Raw genomic sequence first — 26035 nt, 5'->3', positions numbered from 1 at the left:
TGGTTCTAACTCTTGGGGCAGGCATTACGGAAGGAATGTACTCTCCTTACAGGAAATGCTTTGTGCTCTCTTCAGTGGTGACCGTAGTTATTTGACTGTTAGAAAGCTTATCTGAGAGGCCTTCATTCTGGGGTCCCTGGGCCCAACCTACCCATTAGGCAATTCCAACAAGGAACAAAAGACCCATTGAAAATGAAAGAAGAGGAAGAATCAGCCTGGAAGTGGCAAGGGGAAGATGGACATTAAGAGCAACTCAGAAAAACAAGGAGCCTGTGCAGCCTTCTCCCACTCTTCTTTCTAAGGGCTCCCTGTAGGAAACACGGAATCCCTCCCAGCAGCCCCTCAGGGGGCTACACTCCCAAAGGCAAACCTTCTCACTGCCAAAACCTCAAACACTGCGATAATACCATCATTACGGTCTTGCCTACCCTTCAAAGTTTACTGTATAGTTTTACAGCTTAGAAATTCTTGAAACTGAAAAAACCCAATTGATGTAAATTACATTAATAGGCCCCAGGATTAGGCAGCCAGATCTGTCTGGCAGCCTGGGAAATTTTACCATCCTACACTCAGCTGTGCTCAGAAACCCTTCTGCTTATTTATGTTCTAGAATTCATGACACTTCTTAGGGAGGGCCCCTACCCCGTTAAGAGAGAAAACCACAGATATAACTCAGATTTTCAGAGTACAGGCCCAAGCATTTTAAACTTTCTCTGCTCCCTCGGCTCTTCTTCAAGATGGCAGCTCAGAGAGCGGTGGTGGGGTCCCGGGTACACGATCACCATCCCCTACCTTCCGTGTCCTATTCCAAGCACGGAGCCACACTGGCATCTCCTGGGCCCGAGGAACTGTCGAGTCTTTCTCAACTGGGTCTGCTGAGGTCTGACCTTTGACTTCATTTTACCCCCACCCCAGGTGGGCCCACCCTTGCTTAGTGTCACGTTGCCCTACTGGAGTCACACCCCTCCTTTTAATTTCACCCAATGCCCTTAGCTATCTAGACAGTTCTCGACAGTATTCTCAGAAGTTTCTAGAAAGGGATATTCAGGGGAATCAGGCTCTCACTCCGTCTACTTAACTCTGCAGTTGCTCACACGGTCATGAGAAGAATCACCTTGTGAGATTGCTTCTCTCAATAAGAAACGGCGCAAAAGCCACCCTTCTTTCACCTCTTCTCTCCCTCCACCTGAATGTCTCCACGTTCAGCACTGTAGTCTAGAAAAGTCCCCCAGACACTTTGTCACCATGTGTTCCCTCTGCCTCTGATACCTCCTTCCTCCCACAAGGATGGGGTCTAACCAGGACGTACCTACAGAATCCTCAAGATGCACTCGGTTCAAAGGGTGACCAGATGGAGCCCATACTCCACTTCTCTGAAGCTTTTGATGTCATGGTTCAGGCTTGAAGGTGAAAGACTAAAAGAGAAAAAATGATTATAAGACAAAACAGAAGTACATCTGTTCAATATCATATAAAATATGATTTCTTTATATCTATTTCCTCAGAAGCAAGGTTTCTGAATTCCTTTCAAAAGTTCCTTCACTAGCTTTTTGCTTCCTAATGTGCCAGCATATCTTTATTCCAAACAGAACTTTTCATTATCTTATTTGAAAAACAAAACAAACCCACCTAACTCCAAGATTTGACATCACATCAAAAGCAGCCAGCAGTGTTAGAATGGAGGCAGCAGAAGAGCCACATGTGAGAAATGAAACACAGGGTTTGATTCATAGAGAACATGATTCATGGAATTTGAGGCAAATACAAGTATTTTTGAAAAATTCAAGGCCAGCATTATTAATGAAGTAGATTAGCTTTATATGATGGTGAACATACACTCTTACTTTAATAATCTTCAATATCACACAGTGAGCACACACCTCCCAGTTTCAAAAGGTGAGCACTGCCCTATGAAACTTATCATGTAAGACCAGTTTTTCTAGCTTCTTTTAAAAATTAATCTTCTAATGCTTAACTGAATGAAGCTTTAGTATGACTCAAGGTCCTTTGATTTACTTTAGGAATTCAGTCCAAATATTGATGCAATTTTTGGCACAAAGAGTCATTTGCAAGGTCATAGGCTATAAGCAAAAATACTAGCTTTCTCATTACTTGTCATTTCTAGATAGCATATGTTCTTTTGAATATTAATTAGGACTCAGAGAAAAGTTGGAGATCACTTCTAGAGCCTCCTTATTAAAACCTCAAACAGATGCCAGGTGAAAAAAATTTGCATAGTGACTGTTACAGGTACTATTTCTACAAGTCATTTCTAAGCAAAATAAATTTTATTCAATTAAACTTATTTAAATATCTGCTTCTTATTACTTTTAGTAGATTCTCTTCAGTATTTACAAAACAGTGTCACTGTCTTGCATGGATGGCTTAGATTCACAGTCAAAAAGAGTAAGTTTCTGCTTTGGTATCTCCAGAGTTTTAAAAGGGAGGGAAAAGAGTTATGCAGCTATGATGAGATGTTTTGAAAAATAAAGCTATGAAGAAATTCTGGGGAAAACAAGCATAAATAGGAGCGATAGGTTTGCTTATGCTCCTTAAGCTTTCCTGAAACTGTTAACCAGGATGTAAAATGTCATTGAGAAAAAACAGTATTTTAGGGACTAGAGCTTCTTCAGTCCTATTTTTCATTTTTTTTAATTTCAAAATCCACTTTTCTGGAACAAAGAGACAGTAGGCATGCATATTTCATTATAAACTTCTACAACTCTTGGTTGATTCCTGTATTAATACACCATGAACAAATTTCTGCATATGCTTATTCACTTAAAGAATCCATCTTCAATTCAGGAGACCCCGGTTCAACTCCTGGGTCAGGAAGATCCCCTAGAGAAGGGATAGGCTACCCACTTCAGTATTCTCAGGATTCCTTTGTGGCTCAGCTGGTAAAGAATCTTCCTGCAATGTGGGAGACCTGGGTTCGATCCCTGGGTTGGGAAGATCTCTTGGAGAATGGAAAGGCTACCCACTCCAATATTCTGGCCTAGAGAATTTCCCAGGACTATATAGTCCATGGGGTCTCAAAGAGTTGGACATGACTGAATGACTCTCACTTCACATTCATTCCAACACACAAGCATGGACACACATACACACCAGATTACCAGCTAGGGCAGGGATAGTATCTTAATCTCTTTTAATATCCCATAATTCTTATTCCGGTTCTTGTAAGCAGTAGATGCTTAAAAAATGTACATCAAGTTTAACTGAAGTTTGCTTCAGTCGTTTAAAACTTTAGCTCATATTTTCTATAGAGCTAATACATGGTGAACTTGACATAAGCAAACACTTAAAAAGAGAGAATTCCTAAATAACTAAAAAAATTTCCATAATTTTATGGTACACTGACATGGTATGCAGGCTAAATTTTATTTTTTCATCAGTCCTATTATTTGCTTTGTTTCAGCAGAAATTTTGCTGGTAAGTCAGTATGGCAAATTTCCAGGGTTTTAGATTGTCTATGCAAAACCTGAAGCTGCGTTGACAAAAGGTATATCAAAGAAAGCAATTGCACTGGCTTCTGATTAAATTAGAACTGGATAAGCTTTATTGCTTTCCTTTTTAATATCTTGCCACTGAAGGCTCAGTGCAGGAAGGTTGAATTTAATTGTGTTATATCACGTTTCAGAAAGTACGGCTGTCCTTCCAGATTCTACCCACATTTCCCTCTAGGATAATTTTCTTTAATTAAAGAGATAAGTGTCTGCCTTTTTTCTTTTGGTTTTTTTTTTTTTTTTTTTGGCATCAAGAGTGGCTCAAAATTAAAGACCCAGAAAAAGCAATGCACACACGTGGGATAAAGACAAAAGAATATAGCTTTGATGAAGCAGAGTAACTAGACAGGAAGGAAGGAAGGAAAGGGATTAAAGAAGTGAAAGATATTTAAATGAAAATGAAAAACAAAAATAGCTGGAGAAGTGAGTTTCTGAGGATTTACAGACAGAGCTGGGATTCTGCGTCTTCTTAATTTGGTTACTCTGAGACACTTATCACCGTCTTGACCGCTGTAGTTCTCAGAGAGTGTTGGTCGTACTTCTCAAAACTGAGTGTGCCTATGAACCACCTGAGGATAGGATCTTATGAAAGTGCAGATCCTAATCCAGTGAGTCTGTAGTGGATCCTGAGAATCTGCATTTCTCACAAACTTCCAAGTGATGCTGATGTCCTCTGGGGACCACACTCTGAGTACTAAAGTGTTAGCTGACACAGTTTAGAATGAACGGGTTTCTCCATGTTGGCAATCTTGACATTTTAGGCTGAATGATTCTTTGTTGCGTGGAGATGTTCTATGCACTGTAGGGTATTTAGCAGCATCCTTGTCCTCTACCTACTAGATGCCAGCAGTAAATTCCCCCATTGTGACTATCAAAAATATCTTCAGACACTGCTAAATGTCCCCTGGGAGGCAGAACCACTCTAACTGAGACCACTGAAATATATTAAGACATGTGGGGCTATAATGGAGAAAGGCTGCTAGATAAAATGCATGTTTCTTTATAAAAGCAGCCCTAAGTCTTCCAGTTCTGTTCCAGCCCTAACCCTTATGCAACCTTGGCCTGCCTTTAGAAGCAGTTGTGGGAGCCTTTACGCCAACACCTCAGATGAAAATATTACAACTCAGGCAAATGCAGCCTGGCCTCCCTCCAGGGAAACCTGCCATCGGAGGGTTACCCACTCTGTTTGCTGCAGACCTGGAAAGATTTGAGAATATTCTTAACGTCTAGGAGGAATAAAATTCTTTGCACCTTTTCTTAGGGTTTAGATAAATGTTAAACTAGTAGAAATTTTTACTATTTTCAGCAATATTAAATATATCACCTATACAGTGTTATCTCAGAGATTCATTATAACTAGGGAAGCAAATAGCAAACATTTTTTACAATATCTCAGAAAAATAAGAGAAGTTAGAGTGGCCTTTAGGCTGAATTTGAGTTTCTTCTTCATGTCAAAAAGGGTAGTAAAATAATCTTTTTAAATCATTTTGATATTGTCATTTTCTTTTTCTTCTCCATTGACAACCAAATTAGTCGAATTTTGTTTTCCTTTACCTTCTTCATTTATTCTGTGATTCAATTATATTGAATAAATTGAATTGAATATTTCTTGGGCTCTATAAAAGACAGAAATGGTATGGACTTAACAGAAGCAGAAGATATTAAGAATACACAGAAGAACTGTACAAAAAAGATCTTCATGACCCAGATAATCACAATGGTGTGATCACTGACCTAGAGCCAGACATCCTGGAATGTGAAATCAAGTGGGCCTTAGAAAGCATCACTATGAACAAAGCTAGCGGAGGTGATGGAATTCCAGTTGAGCTATTTCAAATCCTGAAAGATGATGCTGTGAAAGTGCTGTACTCAATATGCCAGCAAATTTGGAAAACTCAGCAGTGGCCACAGGACTGGAAAAGGTCAGTTTTCATTCCAATCCCAAAGAAAGGCAATGCCAAAGAATGCTCAAACTACCGCACAATTGCACTCATCTCACACATTAGTAAAGTAATGCTCAAAATTCTCCAAGCCAGGCTTCAGCAATACGTGAACCATGAACTTTCAGATGTTCAAGCTGGTTTTAGAAAAGGCAGAGGAACCAGAGATGAAATTGCCAACATCTGCTGGATCATTGAAAAAGCAAGAGAGTTCCAGAAAAACATCTATTTCTGCTTTACTGACTATGCCAAATCACTTTGACTGTGTGGATCACAATAAACTGTGGGAAATTCTGAAGGAGATGCGAATACCAGACCACATGACCTGCCTCTTGAGAAACCTGTATGCAGGTCAGGAAGCAACAGTGAGAACTGGACATGGAACAACAGACTGGTTCCAAATAGGAAAAGGAGTACGTCAAGGCTGTATATTGTCACCCTGCTTATTTAACTTCTATGCAGAGTACATCATGAGAAATGCTGGGCTGGAAGAAGCACAAGCTGGAATCAAGATTGCCAGGAGAAATATCAATAACCTCAGATATGCAGATGACACCACCCTTATGGCAGAAAGTGAAGAGGAACTAAAAAGCCTCTTGATAAAGGTGAAAGTGGAGAGTGAAAAAGTTGGCTTAAGGCTCAACATTCAGAAAACAAAGATCATGGCATCTGGGCCCATCACTTTATGGGAAATAGATGGGGAAACAGTGGAAACAGTGTCAGACTTTATTTTGGGGGGCTCCAAAATCACTGCAGATGGTGACTGCAGCCATGAAATTAAAAGACACTTACTCTTTGAAAGAAAAGTTATGACCAACCTAGATAGTATATTAAAAAGCAGAGACATTACTTTGCCAACAAAGGTCCGTCTAGTCAAGGCTATGGTTTTTCCAGTGGTCATGTATGGATGTGAGAGTTGGACTGTGAAGAAGGCTGAGGGCCGAAGAATTGATGCTTTTGAACTGTGGTGTTGGAGAAGACTCTTGAGAGTCCCTTGGACTGCAAGGAGATCCAACAGTCCATTCTGAAGGAGATTAGCCCTGGGATTTCTTTGGAAGGACTGATGCTAAAGCTGAAACTCCAGTACTTTGGCCACCTCATGCAAAGAGTTGGCTCATTGGAAAAGACTCTGATGCTGGGAGGAATTGGGGGCAGTAGGAGAAGGGGACGACAGAGGATGAGATGCCTGGATGGCATCACTGACTCGATGGACGTGAGTCTGAGTGAACTCTGGGAGTTGGTGATGGACAGGGAGGCCTGGTGTGCTGGGATTCATGGGGTTGCAAAGAGTCGGACACGACTGAGCGACTGAACTAAACTACTAAATTACAAACTGAATGGAAGATAGATAAATAAGATAGGGTCTCTAACCTCAAAGACATTATCTATTTAGTTAAGGTAAAACTAACACAAACAAAACAACCAGAGAAAAATGCAAACAGTTCTGAGAAATGGGATATTTCCTGCTTTATCAGTCAGCAAACTGCACCAGCCATTGCAGCTACCATGGATGGTGAGCTAGTGAGTCCTGAGCAACTCAGAAAGGAAAGAATACCTGACATCTAGCGGCCATCAGACTGTAGCCATTCCCTATGGTGAGCCCTGAGGAAAGGAAGCTCAGGATCTGAAAACAGGATACTGGCCCCAGGTAGCTGAGGTGCATATCAAAGGAATGATGTAAGAAAGCCTAGACCCTTGCATTTTCCCATATATAGAGAAGCACCTCCCCTCTCCTCCATCTCCTTGGAGCAGTTCTCTTAGGGTTACTTGAGATGCTCTCTCCCAGGCTTGGAGTCCTAAAAGTGAAGTGAAAGTCATTCAGTCATGTCCGACTCTTTGCAACCCAATAGACTGTGTAGTCCATGGAATTCTCCAGGCCAGAATACTGGAGTGGGTAGCCATTCCCTTCTGCAGGGAATCTTCCCAACTCAGGAATCAAACCCAGGTCTCCCACATTGCAGCAGATTCTTTACAAGATGAGCCACCAGGGAAGCCCTGGAGTCCTAAAAATTCCCACCAAATAAATCATAACTTTCAACTTTTAGGCTGTGGGTATTTTTTTTTGAGTAGACAGTTCTAAAACTCCTGACTCTTGAGCACTGTCCCTCGTGTAAAAGGCTCCCAACTAATCCTTGTGTGAGTGGACCAACCATGAGTGTTCTGGTTTCCAAATGCCACAAAGGCTGACAGATGGAGGCCCACCAGGGTGATACTGGTCAAAGAAGGCTTCCTGGTGAGCCCTGCACTGAAACCTCTGCTTTGCCTCAGCAGAGCCTAGTTTCCAGCACACAAGGCTGTGTCCCTGGAATGACCCCAACACCTCCTCCCCTGCCCCATTAAAATGCCTGCCTGAGAAAGTACAATGCTGCCAGCAAATATACTGCTTCCCTGCCAACCCCTGAGGATGGACCTTGACCTCCCTTTCTTAGAGCATTTCCTTAAAAAGGGCTCACAACTGCTAATCCTTCCTCTGTTCCTGGGAGATGTACTGCTTCTCCTACAACCCAGGAATGTCTTCCTAGAGGACCTGGGAGCCATTCCTTTGAAGTGTACACATCCAAGGATGGGGCCCCAGTCTCCCAGTCTCCACAGGCGGGAGGCGGAACCCTAATGCCATCATTGCCAGCCAGTGCCCAGAGCTGTCTAGGCACATTTCCAAGGTTGCACTGGATCCCCTGCCCTCTCTCCTCCCTACTTTGCTCTGTTAAGTGACTGGTCACCTCTACACAAGTCAGAAAGGAACTCAGCTCTTTCCCCTACTGTCAGTAGCTACAGAATCAGATCCATTTTCACAGCTTTAACTCCTGTCCAGCTTTGTTTACCCTTGACAGGAAGAAGGTGATTGGGACAATAGAATTTCCCTGTCATGGGTTCTTTTGATGAGCCTTCTACACTCCATTTCTAGATGTTGTTAGTGCCTGGCATTCCAAGTTCTCTGCAACCCAGTCACTCCCTACCACCAGCTCCCCTGTACCTGATGATTGTTTCTCCATCAGTGTCTCATCTGAGGAGTGTGGTCCTGGGGGCATGTGGTTGCACATGCCTGGAGGGAGCTCGTATCTGAAGTCACCCCACTGTATCTCACTCCCTTCAGTGCTCAAAAACAGTGGCCCACACCACGAGCCCCTACTAGCAAATTAACTGAAATTTCTGCTCCTCCCAGGTTTGGTGGAGAGGGAACGACTTCTCAGTTCAGAGATGAAAACACTGACCTTGGTGCCTCCTCCTTCCCCATCTATCCTGCACCCCTAAGATCAGAGATAACCTCCCCACGTAATAATTGAGGAGATGAAGTCCCAAGGCTTACAGCTACTACAACTACCACCACAACTTTTACTCTTGCATTCATACTCTGCACCAGGAATTGTTTCAAATGAGTCACAAATGGCACCATTCTCCCCATTTTACAAAGGAAAATGCTGAGGCTCAAAGAAATTAAGAGTCTTACCTGAGGCTATGCAACCAACAAGAGGCAGAGCTGGAACTTAAACTCACTTTTTTAAAAAAACTTAACCAAATTTCCAAACATTTCACAAATATGAAACTTAAGCCATCTTATGCCCCAAGTTTAGTAAAATATTAATACTACCACCCCATTTTGTCAGATACATTTTAAAAATATGTACAAAATTATTAGGCCTGTGGATGTGGGTGATAGAGACCATGACATATAGTTACAAGTTTTCACAAAGATTTATGTCAGTTTACCCATAATCACATGTTTCTTAAATTTGGCAAAATTTCAGCAATAGTACACTGGAAAGATGAAAACTTTAAGATAACATGTTACCCTAAGAAAAGCTATTGCTTGTAAATTGTGTTTTATGTACCTCGGTTCAATAAAAGACTAATTCAGTAAAGAACTTTGCATATATCAAAAATTCCATAAGGGGGCAACATGGTGCCATCACATATTTCACATTAAAAAGAAAAAAAACTATTTTACATTTTTTTTAAAAACCCTCTTTAACTGCAAAAATTTCCAGAACCACAACCACAGCTTACTCCAAAAATAATATGCTAAGAATTGATTTTAAGAATTACTGCCAGGAATTCCAAGTTCTATGAAACCTTCCCAATGGCAATCAGAGCTATGTATCAGAAGCATAAAAGAATATTAAGAACTGAAGTTATACCTTGGGCAAGTTATACCTCTTTGGGTCTACATGTTCTTATTTATAAAATAGGCCTAATCCCACCTGCTTACTAGAGAGTAAAGTGAGTGAAAGTCATTCAGTCGTGTCCAACTCTTTGTGACCCCATGGACTATGCAGTTCATGAAATTCTCCAGGCCAGAATACTGGAGTGGGTAGCCTTCCCCTTCTCCAGGGGATCTTCCCAACCCAGGGATCAAACCCAGGTCTCCTGCATTGCAGGCAGATTCTTTACTGCTGAGCTATCAGGGAAGCCACTGATAGCTTACTAGGGAGGGCTGGAAGAAATTCCCAATGTAACACTCTGTTGCCATGTAAGATTTGATTAAAAATCTTGCCTGGAAAATCCCATGGACGGAGGAGCCTGGTAGGCTGCAGTCCATGGGGTTGCAAAGAGTCGGACAGGACTGAGCGACTTCACTTTCACTTTTCACTTTCATGCATTGGAGAAGGAAATGGCAACCCACTCCAGTGTTCTTGCCTGGAGAATACCAGGGACGGGGGAGCCTGGTGGGCTGCCGTCTATGGGGTCACACAGAGTCAGACACGACTGAAGCGACTTAGCAGCAGCAGGTTAATTCAAGTAGATGGTAGCATCACCTGCTTGCTTCCAAGATTCTCAAGATGACCTAAACCCAGAAGCATAAAGCAGGAGATGCTATGCTATGCTAAGTCACTTCAGTCGTGTCCGACTCTGTGCGACCCCTTAGACAGCAGCCCACCAGGCTCCCCCGTCTGTGGGATTTTCCAGGCAAGAGTACTGGAGTGGGGTGCCATTGCCTTCTCCGAAAGCAGGAGATAACCTCCTACAATTTCTTGATATAAAGGAAACCAAGGTCCTTCCTCAAATCCAATTTGCCCCCAACAGGGATTAGGGGCCACCTGGAGACATGGCTCAGAACCAGTGGCACCTAGGTGAACGAGCTCCATCAGGGCTTGGGGGTTTTCTACTGGGCCACAAGTAACAAGTAGCCAATAACTGTAGATTGTAGACCTGTCACAGATTAAATTTATGCATTTAAAACTGCTCTTGAGATTATCATACTAAATGAAATCAGAAATAGAAAGACAAATACATTATATCACTTATATGTGGAATCTAAAATACAACACAAATGAACTTATTATCTACAAAACAGAAAGAAGCAGACTCAAAGATATAGAGAATGGACATGAGGTGTCCAGGAGGAGGATGGGGCAACATGGGTTGCTGAGTGGGGGAAGGATCGATTGGGAGTTTGGAGAAGGACATGGCAACCCACTCCAGTATTCTTGCCTGGAAAATCCCATGGACAGAGGAGCCTGGCAGGCTACAGTCCGTGGGGTCACAGAGTCAGACACGACTGAGCAACTCCAATGTCACTTTCTTTCTTTTGAGACAAAACTAGTACATATAGAATGAATAAACAACAAGGTCCTACTGTGTAGCATAGAGAACTATATTTAATATCCTGTGATAAGCCATATGGAAAAGAATATTAAAAATGTGTATATCAATATATGTAAAACTGAATCACTTAGCTGTAAAACAGAAACTAATACAACATTGTAAATCAACAGTACATCAATTAAAAAAAATTTTAAACAAAAAATAAAAATGGCCCTTGATTAACATTTTTGAAGATAAGTTTACAGACTTTCATGAAATGATGTGCCAAGTAGGTTGACTTGATTTACTCGCCTGCTTTTCACGTTGAAGGTAGAAACTTTAGGTGTTGAAGGCCAGGGCAATACCGACTGATGCTAATGATTCAACCATGAATACCTTGCTTTGCACATCATATTTAAGAAAACTAACTTTGAATACTGCCTTACTGTTTGTGATTTTATGTAAACATATTGCTTTGAAAGTGAAAGTGTCAGTCACTCAGTCGTATCCGACTCTTTGTGACCCCATGGACTGTAGCCCGCCAGGCTCCTGTGTCCATGGAATTCTCTAGGCAAGAATATTGGAGTGGGTAGCCATTCCCTTTCCAGCGGATCTTCCTGACCCAGGGGTTGAACCCAGGTCTCCTGCACTGCAGGCAGAGTCTTTACCATCTGAGCCATCAGGGAATCTTGCTTTACAGTTTAGGATTTTATGTACCGGTTTATCTCTAGAACTAATTCTGAAAGCATTTTGAAATTCCAAGGTGCCTTGCATATGTGAGGGCAGTTTCTTTCACCCATCTCAAAATGAGACTACTAAAAATCAAATGAGTCCAACATCTTGGAGATTCCCACCAAATCCCTTGGTAACCAGATGTAAGTCATCAGTCAGGGTCCCTGAAGAATTGATAGGGTGAGACTAGGTTATTCAGCCTAAATCATAATATGAATTTTCAGAGGGGGTCCCTGGGAGATAAAAATCTGTTTAGCATTTTCCACAGATGTTATATATTTTAGAGACAGGGATGGAAAACATCTCATTCCAGAAAATTCATCAGTTGGTGAAGAAAAAGGGCTTCCCAGATGGCTCTAATGGTAAAGAATCTGCCTGCCAATGCAGGAAACATAAGAGATATGGGTTCCACCACTGGGTTGGGAAGATCCCCCAGAGGAGGGAATGGTAACCCACTCCAGTACTCTTGCCTGGAGAATCCCCATGAACAAAGGAGCCTGGTGGGCTACAGTTCATAGGGTTGCAAAGAGTTGGACACAACTGAAGCAACTTAGCTTGCACACAAGCATGCATAAGGAAGAAAAATATATATAACCTTTAGTCAGAGTTATAATAGGCCCAACCCTTGAGGAAAAAAAAAAAAAAAAAAACAGAGCATGTGTTCATCCATCTACTGAGTCATTATTTGCACATTCAAAACTTGCAGGTATCAAATGTACATATTTGCTTTGAAAAGAATTTTTGGAGCTGGAAAATGTTCTATTCCTGGTGACAACTTTGCCATCTCCTGACTTTTGTTCTACCATAAGTAAACATTTCTCAAGAGAAATTTTAATTCTTACAACTTTAAGGGTTCTTACTATTGTGCTAAAAAAAAAAAAAAAATGGAAAAAACAAAAGAATTTTGCGCCTCTAGGTCCCACCCTCCTCCATAAAGCTTCACTTTAGTTTTGATTCTGAGTACTGACCCTCCGGCAAGGTGCAAAAGAAAGTTCTCGAGGAGCAGTGAGAGAAGGCAAAGCAGAAAAAGGAAAGTAGGATACAGCAAAGGGAAAATGTTCTATTTGTATTCAAAGAAAATCCTGTGACTATGGTGTTGTGATTGAAAAGAGCTACCCTTTGGGCAGGAGATATAAAGGCACAGGGTATAATACATATGAGTGCTATTTGGGAAAGAGTTCAGAGAATATTTGAAATCAGAGTTGTCCTAGACCCATGTTTTGTCTTTGGAGTTAACAAATTCTTTTGCTAGTCTCTGTGGTGTGTGGCTTCAGAAAGTCTTAGCACCATCTACAGCCTTCTTCACTTAGGCTACACACACACACACACACACACACACACAAACATACATATGTTAAAACGATAGCCAGATTTCTCCAAACACTGGGGTATCTTAATGCACACTGACATTTTTGGACTGGTTTTTGTATTTAAATGAGGTTTTTGACCCTGCAATACCTGCTGAGCCAGTCATGCCCCTATAAGGCATCCTGGTCCCCTGTATGGGAAAGCTGGTTATTATCCCTGGTTCATGTCTTCAAGCTGTCAACCTGGGGACCTCTGTGCTAGCTTACACTGGGATTTTCACCCAGCTGATTCCCCTCCATGACATTATTTGGAACATTTCTGAGTGTGTTTCATCATCTGCCATTCTGCAAGCCTGAAAACAGAGAACACCAGGATTGCCCAAAGGGATTCAACACTTGTAGGAACTTGAAACATGAAACATGCCATCAGCATCATCCCTCCCAATCTTGACCATCACTCTGAGTCTGTTGCTCCCTTTTTCATGGCCCTAACCCTACACCTCAGCATCAGGGACAGCCCTCCACATTTGAGTCCCACCTCCTGATTCATGCCAGGGGACCCATGGAGAAGCTAGAGTTAGCATCTTTGGTGGGCATCTCCACCGTGGTATTTGCTGTGTTGGAGAATAAATTCAAAGATACACAAGACACATCCCACACCCTTAAGCTGATAACCATCAAGTGTCAAAGGTAATCTCTCAAGTTAACAAAATGTTCTCATACCACATCCTCAGGCATGAGGAAGTGTTATAAAACAACTAGATTGTCAAGGATGTAGATAGGTTTTATGTCTTTTGTGATGTAGGTTTTAGGCCTTGTAGATAAGCCCCAAAAGGAGGTTAGGTGAGAGTGGGAAGATTTTCAATACCAAGGAAAGTAATTCAGCTGGACTTGCTGGATTATTGATAAAGGTTTTTAGGCAAGAGGTAGTATAAATGATATGTGAATTGGTAATACTACCCTATAGACAGCCTGCCAGGATATTTGCAGGGGGAAGTGTCTGAAAGCAGAAAGGCCAGCTGGAAGGCTAGTGTAATTCTCTATCAGGGAAAGCACCAGCGTCTGAGCCAGAGAAAGAAAAATTAAGAAATAGGAAGGCTTTGCAAAGGAAGAAGCCACAGGACAGGACACAGAATGGATAAATGCAGTATAAGTCAAATTTCAACCACGAGTTCCAGAGAGAGAATTGAGTGATACAACAACCAGAAATCCTCTTTGAGTTAATGTAAATCTGTCCCTATGGCACCAAGAACCTGTGGTTCCCCAAATGGAAATCACGGTGGCCTTAGAAGTGAATCCTACTTTCCCCAGTTGTTCATTTAACTAGAATTTATTTAGTACTTCCTATGTGCTAGGCACTGGGCTTCCCAGGTAACTCAGTGGTAAAGAATTCACCTGTCAATGCAAGAGAAGCAGGAGCTGCAGGTTCGATCCCTGAGTTGGGAAGATGCCCTGGAGGAGAAAATGGCAACCCATTCCAGTGTTCTTGCCCAGAGAATCCCATGGACAGAGGAACCTGGTGGGTTACAGTCTATGCAAAGTGTCAGACACAACTGGGCGGCTAAGCACACGTGTGCGTGTGTGCACACACACACACAGGAGCTAGGCTTTAAGAAACCAAAAATAACGAAATAAGCTCCAGACTCCCTAGGTGTTCATCACCCAGTTCCATGCCTTACAGGTAATTATTTTGGTTTTCTCATCCCTAAAACATATTAATTGAACAGCCACTCAATTTTCATTCATGATTTCCCCCATAACCAATTATTATGCAACTATCTGTGTTGTTGGGTGTTGTCATTATAGACATGCCTGAACCAGCTAAGTCTGCTCCTGCCCCTAAAAAGGGCTCTAAAAAAGCTGTGACCAAGGCCCAGAAGAAGGACGGCAAGAAGCGCAAGCACAGCCGCAAGGAGAGCTACTCTGTGTACCTGTACAAGGTGCTGAAGCAAGTCCATCCGGACACCAGCATCTCGTCCAAGGCCATGGGAATCATGAACTCCTTCGTCAACGACATTTTCGAGTGCATTGCTGGGGAGGCATCGCGCCTGGCGCATTACAACAAGCACTCGACTATCACATCCAGGGAGATCCAGACCGCCGTACACTTGCTGCTACCTGGGGAGCTGACCAAGCACGCCGTGTCCGAGGGCACTAAGGCTGTAACTAAGTATACCAGCTCCAAGTACGTATAATATGCCTAGCCGCTGTTAACGGAGAAGGCAATGGCACCCCACTCCAGTACTCTTGCCTGGAAAATCCCATGGACGGAGGCCCTGGTGGGCTGTAGTCCATGGAGTCACTAAAAGTCGGACATGACTGAGCGACTTCACTTTTCACTTTTTCATTGTTTGAATGCATGTTCTCCTTGAGGTATCACTAGCCACTGCTAGTGAATAATAATATGTGAATTATTGATTATGCTCCTCTTTCTAGCTGCATTGTCAAAGAGAACACACAGCTGAAAAAAATCATCATTTTAAATGGAATATCAAACACCACAGAGAACCAGAGGCAATGGATCTACTCAGCTTTTAGCAAAAAGTATCCTTCCCCATGATTTGTCAGATGGAATTCTGTGCACCACTAGGAGGATGGGCCGTACGCTACACTGTCCTCAGAGCCAAAGGACATATGATTCTGGAGCATTTATTTTATTTGAATATCTGGGGTAATTTATTGATTTGAAATAGTTTATATTAAAACACTTACACCAAAACATTATGCAGTAGAACATATATCTTGCACAAAATTTTCATTTTAATCAAAGATTAAAAATAATTTAGTGCTGGCCTGTTTGAGAGCATGTGAAAGGATTGAGGGAGCAGAGAGAGTAAAGTAAATATACTGGCTCTTAATGCTCTCCAGGGAAACATTTTGGAACACTGATGGACATGTCCAGCACAGCCCAATGGCTCGTATGCTTTAGGATGAAAAACAATCCCGGACCACTCAGTGAGACCCAAAACAGACACACTGGGTATCAGTATGTTTTTAAAATTCCTTTCCTTTTCCTCTATTTTTACTTTCAGTAGAGCTCATATGTGCTTTATAATTCTGATCCTACTGGCTACCTATTTTCAGTTCAGTTCAGTCTCTCAGTCATGTCCAACTCTTTGCGACCCATGGATGGCAGCACACCAGGCTTCCCTGTCCATCATCAACTACCGGAGCTTACTCAAATTCATGTCCATCACGTCAGTTATGCCATCCAACATCTCATTCTCTGTCGTCCCCTTATCCTCCCGCCTTCAATCGTTCCCAATATCAGTGTCTTTTCAAATGAGTCATTTCTCATCAGGTGGCCAAAGTATTAGAGTTTCAGCTTCAACATCAGTCCTTCCAATGAATATTCAGGACTGATTTCCTTTAGGATGGAACTGGCTGGATCTCCTTGCAGTCCAAGGGACTCTCAAGAGTCTTCTTCAACACCACAGTTCAAAAGCATCAATTCTTCAGCACTCAGCTTTCTTCACAGTCCAACTCTCACATCCATACATGACCACTAGAAAAACCATAGCCTTGAGTAGATGGACTTTTGATGACAAAGTAATGTCTCTGCTTTTTAATATGCTGTCTAGATTGGTCATAGCTTTTCTTCCAAGAAGCAAGCATCTTTTAATTTCATGGCTGCAATCACCATCTGCAGTGATTTTGGAGCCCAAGAAAATAAAGTCTGTCACTGTTTCCATTGTTTCTCCCATTTATTTGCCATGAAGTGATGGGACCGTATGCCATGATCTTCATTTTCTGAATGTTGAGCTTTAAGCCAACTTTTTCACTCTCCTCTTTCACTTTCATCAAGAGGCTCTTTAGTTCCTCTTCACTTTCTGCCATAAGGGTGATGTCATCTGCGTATCTGAGGTTATTGAAATCTCTCCCAGCAATCTTAATTCTAGCTTATGCTTTATCCAGCCTGGCATTTCTCATGATGTACTCTGCATATAAGTTAAATAAGCACAGTGACAATATACAGCCTTGACGTACTCCTTTCCCAATTTGGAACCAGTCCATTGTTCCATGTCCGGTTCTGAGTGTTGCTTCTTGACCTGCATATAGATTTCTCAGGAGCAGGTAAGGTGGTCTGGTATGCCCATCTCTTGAAGAATTTTCCAGAGTTTGCTGTGATCCACACAGTCATGGACTTGACAATTCCATGAAATCAAAGAGCAAGCTATGAACAGAATGACTGCATTAAAACTGACAGCAGTATGCATGCGTGCTAAGTTGTTTCAGTCATGCCCCACTCTTTGCGACCCCATGGACTATAGCTTGCCAGGCTCCTCTGTCCATGGGATCCTCCAGGCAAGCATACTGGAACAGGTTTCCATTCCCTTCTCCAGGGGATCTTCCCAACCCAGGGATCAAACTCACATCTTTTATATCCCCTGCATTGGCAGGTGGGTTCTTTACCACTACCCCACCTGGGAAGCCCCAACAGTGTTATATATGAGGTTAAATACTTTTGAAGATGGATACCATTATCTGCATAACACAGGCCATCCCCCTCACCATCCATGAACAAGTGATGTGTCCTAACTAAAATGTCAGCAGCTCAAATTCAAGGTTTGTATATATTGTCTGCTTTTGGTTTCACCCCACCTCTCAAGGTCTTTAAAGAATTTAATAGCCCAAATTCTCTGCCCCTCTAAAATGTCTGTGTAAATCTTGACACAAAGGAAGTCATCTCCATAGTAACCATGGATGAATCTAGATGGGAGAGTGATTTTGTTTCTCTTCAACTGAAATGAGACAATCTGGTTCAAATTGTATGATTTTTGATGCTAGAGATGATGGATTCAAACTATTAAACACAAAATTATTGAAATCTGTCCTCTGTGGCATTTAAGTAAAGTGGGCATAGGATTTTCCCAGAGTTTAGCAGTTCTTGTGTCTGATTTCTGGGCCCTTTTGCAGCTAACTGAGCTTGGGTGTAACAGCAGGGTGACTTCCACAGGCAAAGCTATAGAATCTCACAGCTTAGAAAGGCTCTTAATGAGGTCCAGAGCAGAGCAGGCCTGCATCCCCATGCAGAAGTGTTCACAGGGTATGGGCAGCCCTGTGATAACTGGGAGGAGAGAGGGAAGATGTCAACAGTGCTCTCACTGAACAGCAACAGCAAAGCACTGATGGAAGTAAGGCGCTCAGCAGACTGGTTTCCCCCCAGACAACGGTGCTCCCTCCCACCCCTCTATTTGGAGGCATAATTTGGGGATGTTTTACACTTCCTGGAGAAGCAAGGTGTGGGAAAAGGTGAACTGTTCCCTTGGCTCGCTGGGGAATTTAACCTGCCTAGTCCCCACTCAGGTGCAGGTGGATCCAGCTGCAGCCAGGAGCCACAGTCCCAGAGCCTGACTCCATCCCGCCCTGCCCCAGCACATCTGACAGCCACTCAGGGGCTCGCAAGGCAAGCAGGTCCCCAGGAACATGAGGCTCCTTCAGCTCCAGGAGGAGAGGAACTGTGGGTGGGAATGACTAGCTGACTTTAGTTAAAAACGTTAATATTGATAACTTTAAATATTTAGCTATATAGTATATAGTATATGGCTGCTTTCAAACTGCTGAATTTTATCAAGCATCAGTAATCAATTTCCAAGAAATATTATCAGGGAAACATATTAAACCAAAGCCCAGTGATGGGATCAGCAAAAGCCAGAATGTGACCACTCTACAGGACAAATAAACAGATTGCAAGGAAGAGGAAAGCAGAGGCTGGAGAAACAGAGACTTCTGAAACCACTCAGGCAGCGACACTGCTAAATGGACACTTGCTGGGATGGAGTAAGCTGACTGTAACATTATTCATGAGACAGTTGGAGTGATTTAAATACCGACTGGATATTTGGCGAATCTAAGAAGTTATTGCTAATTTTTTAACATGTGGTAATGGTATTGAAGCTCCAATACTTTGGCCATCTGATGCAAAGAGCCAACTCATTGGAAAAGCCCCTGATGCTGAGAAAGATTGAAGGCAGGAGGAAAAGAGGCTGACAGAGGATGAGATGGTTAGATGGCATCACTGACTCAATGGACATGAGTTTGAGCAAACTCAAGGAGATAGTGAAGGACAGGGAAGCCTGGAGTGCTGCAGTCCACAGGATCAAAAAGAGTCAGATATGACTTAGCGACTGCGACTGAACAACAATGGTCTTGAAGTCACATTTTAAAAACAGTCTTTCATATTTTAGAAATATACAATGAAATACTAATGAATGATGTGATGTGATAGCTGGGATTTGCTTCAAAATTATCTATTGTCAGGGGAAAGAAAACATGATTAGATAGAGAAGAAACAAGTCTGGCCAGGAGTTGACCCCTGTTGAAGCCAGAACAGCATATGAGGGTTCATGAGAATATTCTTCCTAGTTTTCATAGTTTTTTCTCCTCCCAGCCTGCCTGTCTTTCTCCCTTCCTTCCTTTTAACCATATCTGTACACTAGACTGGAAGAAAAATAGAAGTACTTTGGATCAAATGTTTTTCCATGTTAAATGGGGACATTATTTATACCAAAACATTTACTATATCAAGACAGTGTATGCTGCTGCTGCTGCTAAGTCACTTCAGTCATGTCCGACTCTGTGCGATCCCATAGACGGCGGCCCACCAGGCTCCCCCGTCTCTGGGATTCTCCAGGCAAGAACACCGGAGTGGGTTGCCATTTCCTTCTCCAATGCATGAAAGTGAAAAGTGAAAGTGAAGTCGCTCAGCCGTGCCCGACTCTTTGAGACCCCATGGACAGCAGCCTACCAGGCTCCTCTGCCCATGGGATTTTCCAGGCAAGAGTACTGGAGTGGGGTGCCATTGCCTTCTCCGAAGACATTGTATAAGGGAAAGCAATTCTGAATCCAGAATGAGCTTTCAATCTCACCTTACCAGCTGGGTGACCTTGAGCAAATCATTAAACCTTGCAGAACCACACTGACAATTTTCTCACTTGTCAAACCATAATAAAACCACTCTGTTTGCTTTGTTGTAAATGTCTGCAAGAATGTTTGAAAAGTGCCAGGAATAGGATAGGTTTTCAGTACACCGAAGTTACAACAATTGATCCGAGACACCAGTATTCCCATCATTTTTGCAAAGATGTAAATTTTTCAAGCAAAAACAGAAGACATCATTCTTGATTTGGAAACTTTCACATTTTACCATTTAATTAGCAATTTTCTTGGGTTTGCTTTTAATGTAAATTTCTTCCTTTAATCTGAGATAACATCCCTAGAAAACAGCAAGCAATTTAAAGTTCAATATTAAATGTAGGTCCGATAATAAAATAGTCTTAGGTTATTAAATTTTACCTGATTCTCACACCAGCTTCTGGCGAAATAGTTTCTGTGTGTGTATTTATCTGTAAGCATATCCTTGTGTCAGGATTTTTGAAATCCATCAGCTCTTGTGAGTTTAATAATGTGAAAGAAAGGAGTAAAGGAGGAATGCTACCATCAGCACCACATACACCACTATCCCTCCTGGAATATAGGAGATGCTCCATTGGAGCTCTGTTTGCTTTGTTTCCCTCACCTCTTTGCATCCTAATCACTCCCCTCTCTCTCCTGCACCTTCAGTTTTTCCTTCACTACTAGGTCATTGCCTTGAGCATAAAATATGCCTTAATAGTCACCTATTTAAGGAAAAAAAATCTCTCCCTTGACCTTTTGTCCCCATTCAGCTTTCGCCCCATCCCTCAGCTCTTTACAGCAACGCCTTAAAAGATGGACAAATCCTCCCTTTCCATTCTCTCTCCAACCACTCTAACCATCTTTCTTTCCCCCTGTGCCCATGAAACAACTCTTATCAAGGACCTTCAGCAAACATAGCAGTCAGTTCTTTGTCCTCATCCAACTGCATTTTGACACAGCCTTCCACACTCATCTTCACAAATCACTTTCTTCTCTTAGCATCCATGGTCCCTCACTCCAAGTTCTCCAGTTCCAACTTTTACTTCTGTGCCCAGCTGCTAATTATAGAAGCCCAGGAATCAAGATTGCCGGGAGAAATATCAATAACCTCAGATATGCAGATGACACCACCCTTATGGCAGAAAGTGAAGAGGAACTAAAAAGCCTCTTGATGAAAGTGAGAGTGAAAAAGTTGGCTTAAGGCTCAACATTCAGAGAATGAAGATCATGGCATCTGGTCCCATCACTTCATGAAAAATAGATGGGGAAACAGTGGAAACAGTGGCAGACTTTATTTTGGGGGGGCTCCAAAATCACTGCAGATGGTGACTGCAGCCATGAAATTAAAAGATGCTTACTCCTTGGAAGGAAAGTTATGACCTACCTAGATAGCATATTGAAAAGCAGAGACATTACTTTGCCAACAAAGGTCCGCCTAGTCAAGGCTATGGTTTTTCCAGTGGTCATGTATGGATGTGAGAGTTGGACTGTGAAGAAAGCTGAGTGCTGAAAAACTGATGCTTTTGAACTGTGGTGTTGGTGAAGACTCTTGCAAGTCCCTTGGACTGCAAGGTAATCCAACCAGTCCATTCTAAAGGAGATCAGCCCTGGGTGTTCTTTGGAAGGACTGATGCTAAAGCTGAAACTCCAGTACTTTGGCCACCTCATGCAAAGAGTTGACTCATTGGAAAAGATTCTGATGCTGGGAGGGATTGGGGGCAGGAGGAAAAGGGGACGACAGAGGATGAGATTGCTGGATGGCATCACTGACTCAATGGACGTGAGGTTGAGTGAACTTCAGGACATGGTGATGGACAGGGAGGCCTGGCATGCTGCGATTCATGGGGTTACAAACAGTCGGACACGACTGAGTGACTGAACTGAACTGAGGACTAAGTCTTCAGTTCTTTTATCTTCCACCCCACTCTACCCCACCATAGATGTCATCAAGGCCCATGATTTTAGATGCTATCTATTCACTGAAGACAATCATATTTTCATTTTCAGCCCTGACTTCTCTAACTAAGCTCTGGGCCATAAATACTATTATTTAACCAACATTCACATTTGGGTGTCTAATTGGCATTTCAAAGCTAACATTTCCAAATGGGATCCCAAATTTTCCCTTAATAATTGCACCTCTTTATGTTCATGGTGGGAAAAGAGATTATCTGTAGTTTTGTAGATGTCCTTTTAAAGATGTTTGGGTTCTATAAATCATTCAACAGACATTATATTATAGACACTGAGCTGAGAGCTGAAGATACCAAGAGGGATGAGATAGAACGTCCACCATCAAGAAGTTCGATACAGAATAAAAATGTAGCTAAATGCCCTGGCTTTGACATGTACCTAAACTTTGACATGTGGCTTTAAAATGTGCCTGGCTTTGCTAGTTGCCTAAACTTGGCAACTTCTTGCCTTTGGTTTCCTCATCTCTAAGGTGATAATGGGCTTCCCCCAGTGGCTCACTTGGTAAAGAATGCCTGTCAATGAAGGAGAGACAAGAGACACGAGTTTGATCCCTGGGTTGGGAAGATCCCCTGGAGAAGGAAGTAGCAATCCACTCCAGTATTCTTACTTGGAAAATTCCATGGACAGAGGAGCCTGGTGGTCTACAATCCATGGGGTCACAAAGAGTCAGACACAACTGAGTGCATATGCACACATAAGGTGATAGTAATAAAAATAATAATTATACTTTTCTAATGTGACTGTTATGAGAAAATAATAAAGCAATAAAAACACAAGTGATTATGTCAGTACCTGGCACATTAAAAAAAGCACTAAATATATGTCACCTTTTAAATAAGTGGTTGAAATTGCATGCCTCTCATCACCTGAAACTCAAAGTGTCTTTTCCTTTATGCCTGGAAGGGAGATAAATATATAAATAAATAGGAAATTATGCAATATACTTGAAAAGCAACACAAAAAATGATGTAAATTCTGAAAGAAAATGTTCTCCAACAAAATGCCCAAACCAAACAATTGTCATATAACCATACACTGCATGGGATGTCTTTTTTCTCTGTCCTATGCTCCCTTTTTTCATCTTTGTCTGATGGTCATCTCTTTCCTCTCAAGTATTCTTCATGAAAAAGGCACCCAGCTTTTAGAGGCATATTCATTCTTTCTCCCTCCTACACACAGGGGATCTGTTACATTATAAAGCTGAGCAAGCAGAACCACTGTGTTTAAATGCCAATTATGGAAAACCATAAATGAAGCCTATCATTCAGTTTCCTGCAGAAACACTTTGCTTTGATTCCCAGACTATTAGGACTGGTTTCCTTTAGAAGCATGGCCTTAGGAATACAGAGGGAAAGTGTAAAGGTAAGCACCAGGAAGCAAGGCTGCTCTTCAGAGCCGCAGGTCCTCATTGGATCACTTGAGATCAGCTTTTTACAATCCTGGTTGAAAACATTTCAGTAATGTCATGATAATAAAGCATTGCCCTACGATGCAGGAGACCTGGGTTTGGTCCCTGGGTCAGAAAGATCCCCTGGAGAAGAAAATGGCAACCCACTCCAGTATTCTAGCCTGGAGAATTCTATGGACAGAGGAGCCTGTCAGGCTACAGTCCATGGGGTCGCAGAGTCAAACATGACTGAGTGACTAACACTTTCACTTTTCAATGTCATGAACTGTCTGAAATTTCCTCAGATGCTCTTACTCACCAAGCTAATCATCCAACCTTAGGTTTTTCTAAGACACCTCCCAATTTTTGCTATGACCATAATTTAATGTATCCTACTGTTAAGATATAATATATCAAATTTTCTCATAATTTGTAATGTTCTACTGGATGGCACACTTAACCTCAAACTACATAGTACACAGATAAATTTTTTCATTGAAATCTTTGCATCCACATAAAGCACTGGAAAACTGAACCCATCAAATTTCACATCAATCCTGAGGTGTGTGCTCTTTAAGGGTCATAGGCGAAGAGATGGAGACCCAGAGACATTGCTGAATCCATAACACACCAGGAATGGGGGTGATGGAGCCTGAGGGTAAAATGCTTCCCCCTTTTGTTTTTTCTTCAAGATTTCTTTACCTGTACAGCCTAATCAGCTTCCTGAACAAGGGGCATCATCCTAAAGATGTCTGCATTCTTCTTAAGAAGGGATAAGAAAAAAGTGTCTTCATGGCACGTAATTAGCTATATTCATTTTCCCAGCTCTCTTAAAGCCAACAAATTCCTCTGTGTCCTTCTTTGCTTTATTTTCATGAGGACTTTATTGACAAGCAAAGTTTCTTGCTTCTATTCAGAGTCTATAAATTATGAATTAGCATCTTCAAAGATAAAGGGGAGGATAAGTGCTTCCATACATGGAAATTTCACAGCAAAGTCAACAGCACATTATTAGTGCTCCCTGAAAAAAAAAAGGAAAGGAAAAGGAAAGTGAAGTCACTCAGTCGTGTCCCACTCTTTGCGACCCCATGGACTGTAGCCTACCAGGCTCCTCTGTCTATGGGATTTTCCAGGCAATAGTACTGGAGTGCATTGCCATTTCATTCTACAGGGGATCTTCCCGACTCAGGGATCGAACCCAGGTCTCCCACATTGTAGACTGATGCTTTACCATCTGAGCCACTAGGGAAGTCCTCCCTGAAGACCACCCTTAATACAGCACAGAAAGAGCCAGTTCTGTGTCAGAAACTTCTCACTGGAACCTGGGAGGGAAGCATTAAACTATTAATACCTCTTTCCAGATGGAGAAACAGACTCAAATGAAGAAGATCTACAGATGGAGTTGCTTAGACTCCCTCAGCCAGTGTATGGCCAAGCTGGAACTTAAAAGAGGCTTCTCCTACTCTGTGCCCATGCTTTTCCCCTTTTGTACTCTGGAAGACAAAGCTTGTCTCTTAGAGCATCTTTGGAACATCTGAACAAATCTGAAGATCCGTACCCTAACCCAGTTCCACCCAGATCCCCTGTTCTGCTTCAACCCTTGGACCAGCCTCAGACACTCGTTGGCTCAAACGTCCCTGGTGGTACAGCGGATAAGAATTCACTTGCCAATTGAACATGGGTTCAATCCTTGGTCCAGGAATATTCCACATGCCACAGAGCAACTAAGCCCATGTATGAGCCACAACTACTGAGTCCAAACTCTGGAGCCGTCGAGCCATAACTACTGAGCCGATGTGCTGCAGCTACTGAAGCCTGCATGCCTAGAGCCTACGCTCCATTACAGGAGAAGCCACCACAATGAGAAACCCATGCATAGCAATGAAGAGTAGCCCCAGCTCACCACAACTAGAGAAAGCCCACACGCAGCAACAAAGACCTAGTACAACAAATTTCACAGTTGCTTACCAAAATATTAGTCCTCTATATGTCACTAATTAGGGCTTCCCCAATGGCTAAGTGGGTAAGGAATCTACTTGCAATGCAGGAAACACAGGAGACACTGATTCCATCCCTGTGTGGGGAAGATCTGCTAGAGAAGGAAAGGGCAACCCACTCCAGTATTCTTGCCTAGAAAATCCTATGCAAAGAGGAGCCTAGTGGGCTACAGTTTATAGGGTTGCAAAGAATCAGATACAATTGAGTGACTAAGTACGACATCACTAATTGGTTGAATAACCTCATTTGAGTGCCTAGCTGTAGCTCCCAAAAATGCATTTAACTGAGGTTACTTTCTTTTATTATCCAAAGTTTATGATTGGATCTGAACATAGCGATTTTTCAGAAAAGCAAATAGCATAAAAATAAAGCAACACTAAGTTTAGAAATAATGAGTCATATTCTAATAACAAAGTGGCATATGGGCCATTCCACAGCATATACACATTTCCTCTATATCAGACTCCCTAGATTTCCATAGGGAAGAGAAGCTGCTATTTAAAATTTAGCTCAAGAAAAGCAAGCAGCAATAAAAAGAATAATACCATTTGTATTGAATATATCAGCCTCTTCCAAAATGTTCCTGTTTCTGCTCACAACTGCCCTGCAAAGCAGAAATTAGTCCCATTTCAGAGATAAGAATATCAAGGCCCAGGAGTGACTAAATTACTTGCCAGAAGATGCATACCAAGAAATCGAATTGATGTGTGTCTGACTCTATAGCTTTTTTACTCTATCCTGACAGATTACATGTATTTCCCAGTTGTA

At 42.2% G+C, this 26035-nt stretch overlaps 1 protein-coding gene across 15 annotated transcripts in view; it reads right to left on the bottom strand.

Moving 5' to 3' along the window:
* The window catches only part of OTOL1 (otolin 1), a 189595-nt gene that overhangs the window by 101448 nt on the left and 62112 nt on the right, over positions 1-26035 (bottom strand). For 13 of the 15 annotated variants that reach the window (XR_015161167.1, XR_015161147.1, XR_015161158.1 and 10 more), the window contains one exon: positions 1310-1415. The gene's annotated coding sequence lies outside the window, so the exon portion shown is untranslated. Of the gene's footprint in view, positions 1-1309; positions 1416-1629; positions 1852-26035 lie in introns of those variants that run through there. The other 2 variants (XR_015161168.1, XM_086393322.1) reach the window with 2 other exon arrangements.

This window comes from Bos grunniens, chromosome 1 (genome assembly GCF_055505025.1).
Source record: "Bos grunniens cultivar Pamir isolate PY7600 chromosome 1, Bosgru_T2T1.0, whole genome shotgun sequence".
NCBI classification, from domain to species: Eukaryota; Metazoa; Chordata; class Mammalia; order Artiodactyla; family Bovidae; genus Bos; species Bos grunniens.
The sequence above is the reverse complement of the archived record's forward strand: the minus strand, read 5'-3'. Positions and strand labels throughout refer to the sequence as shown.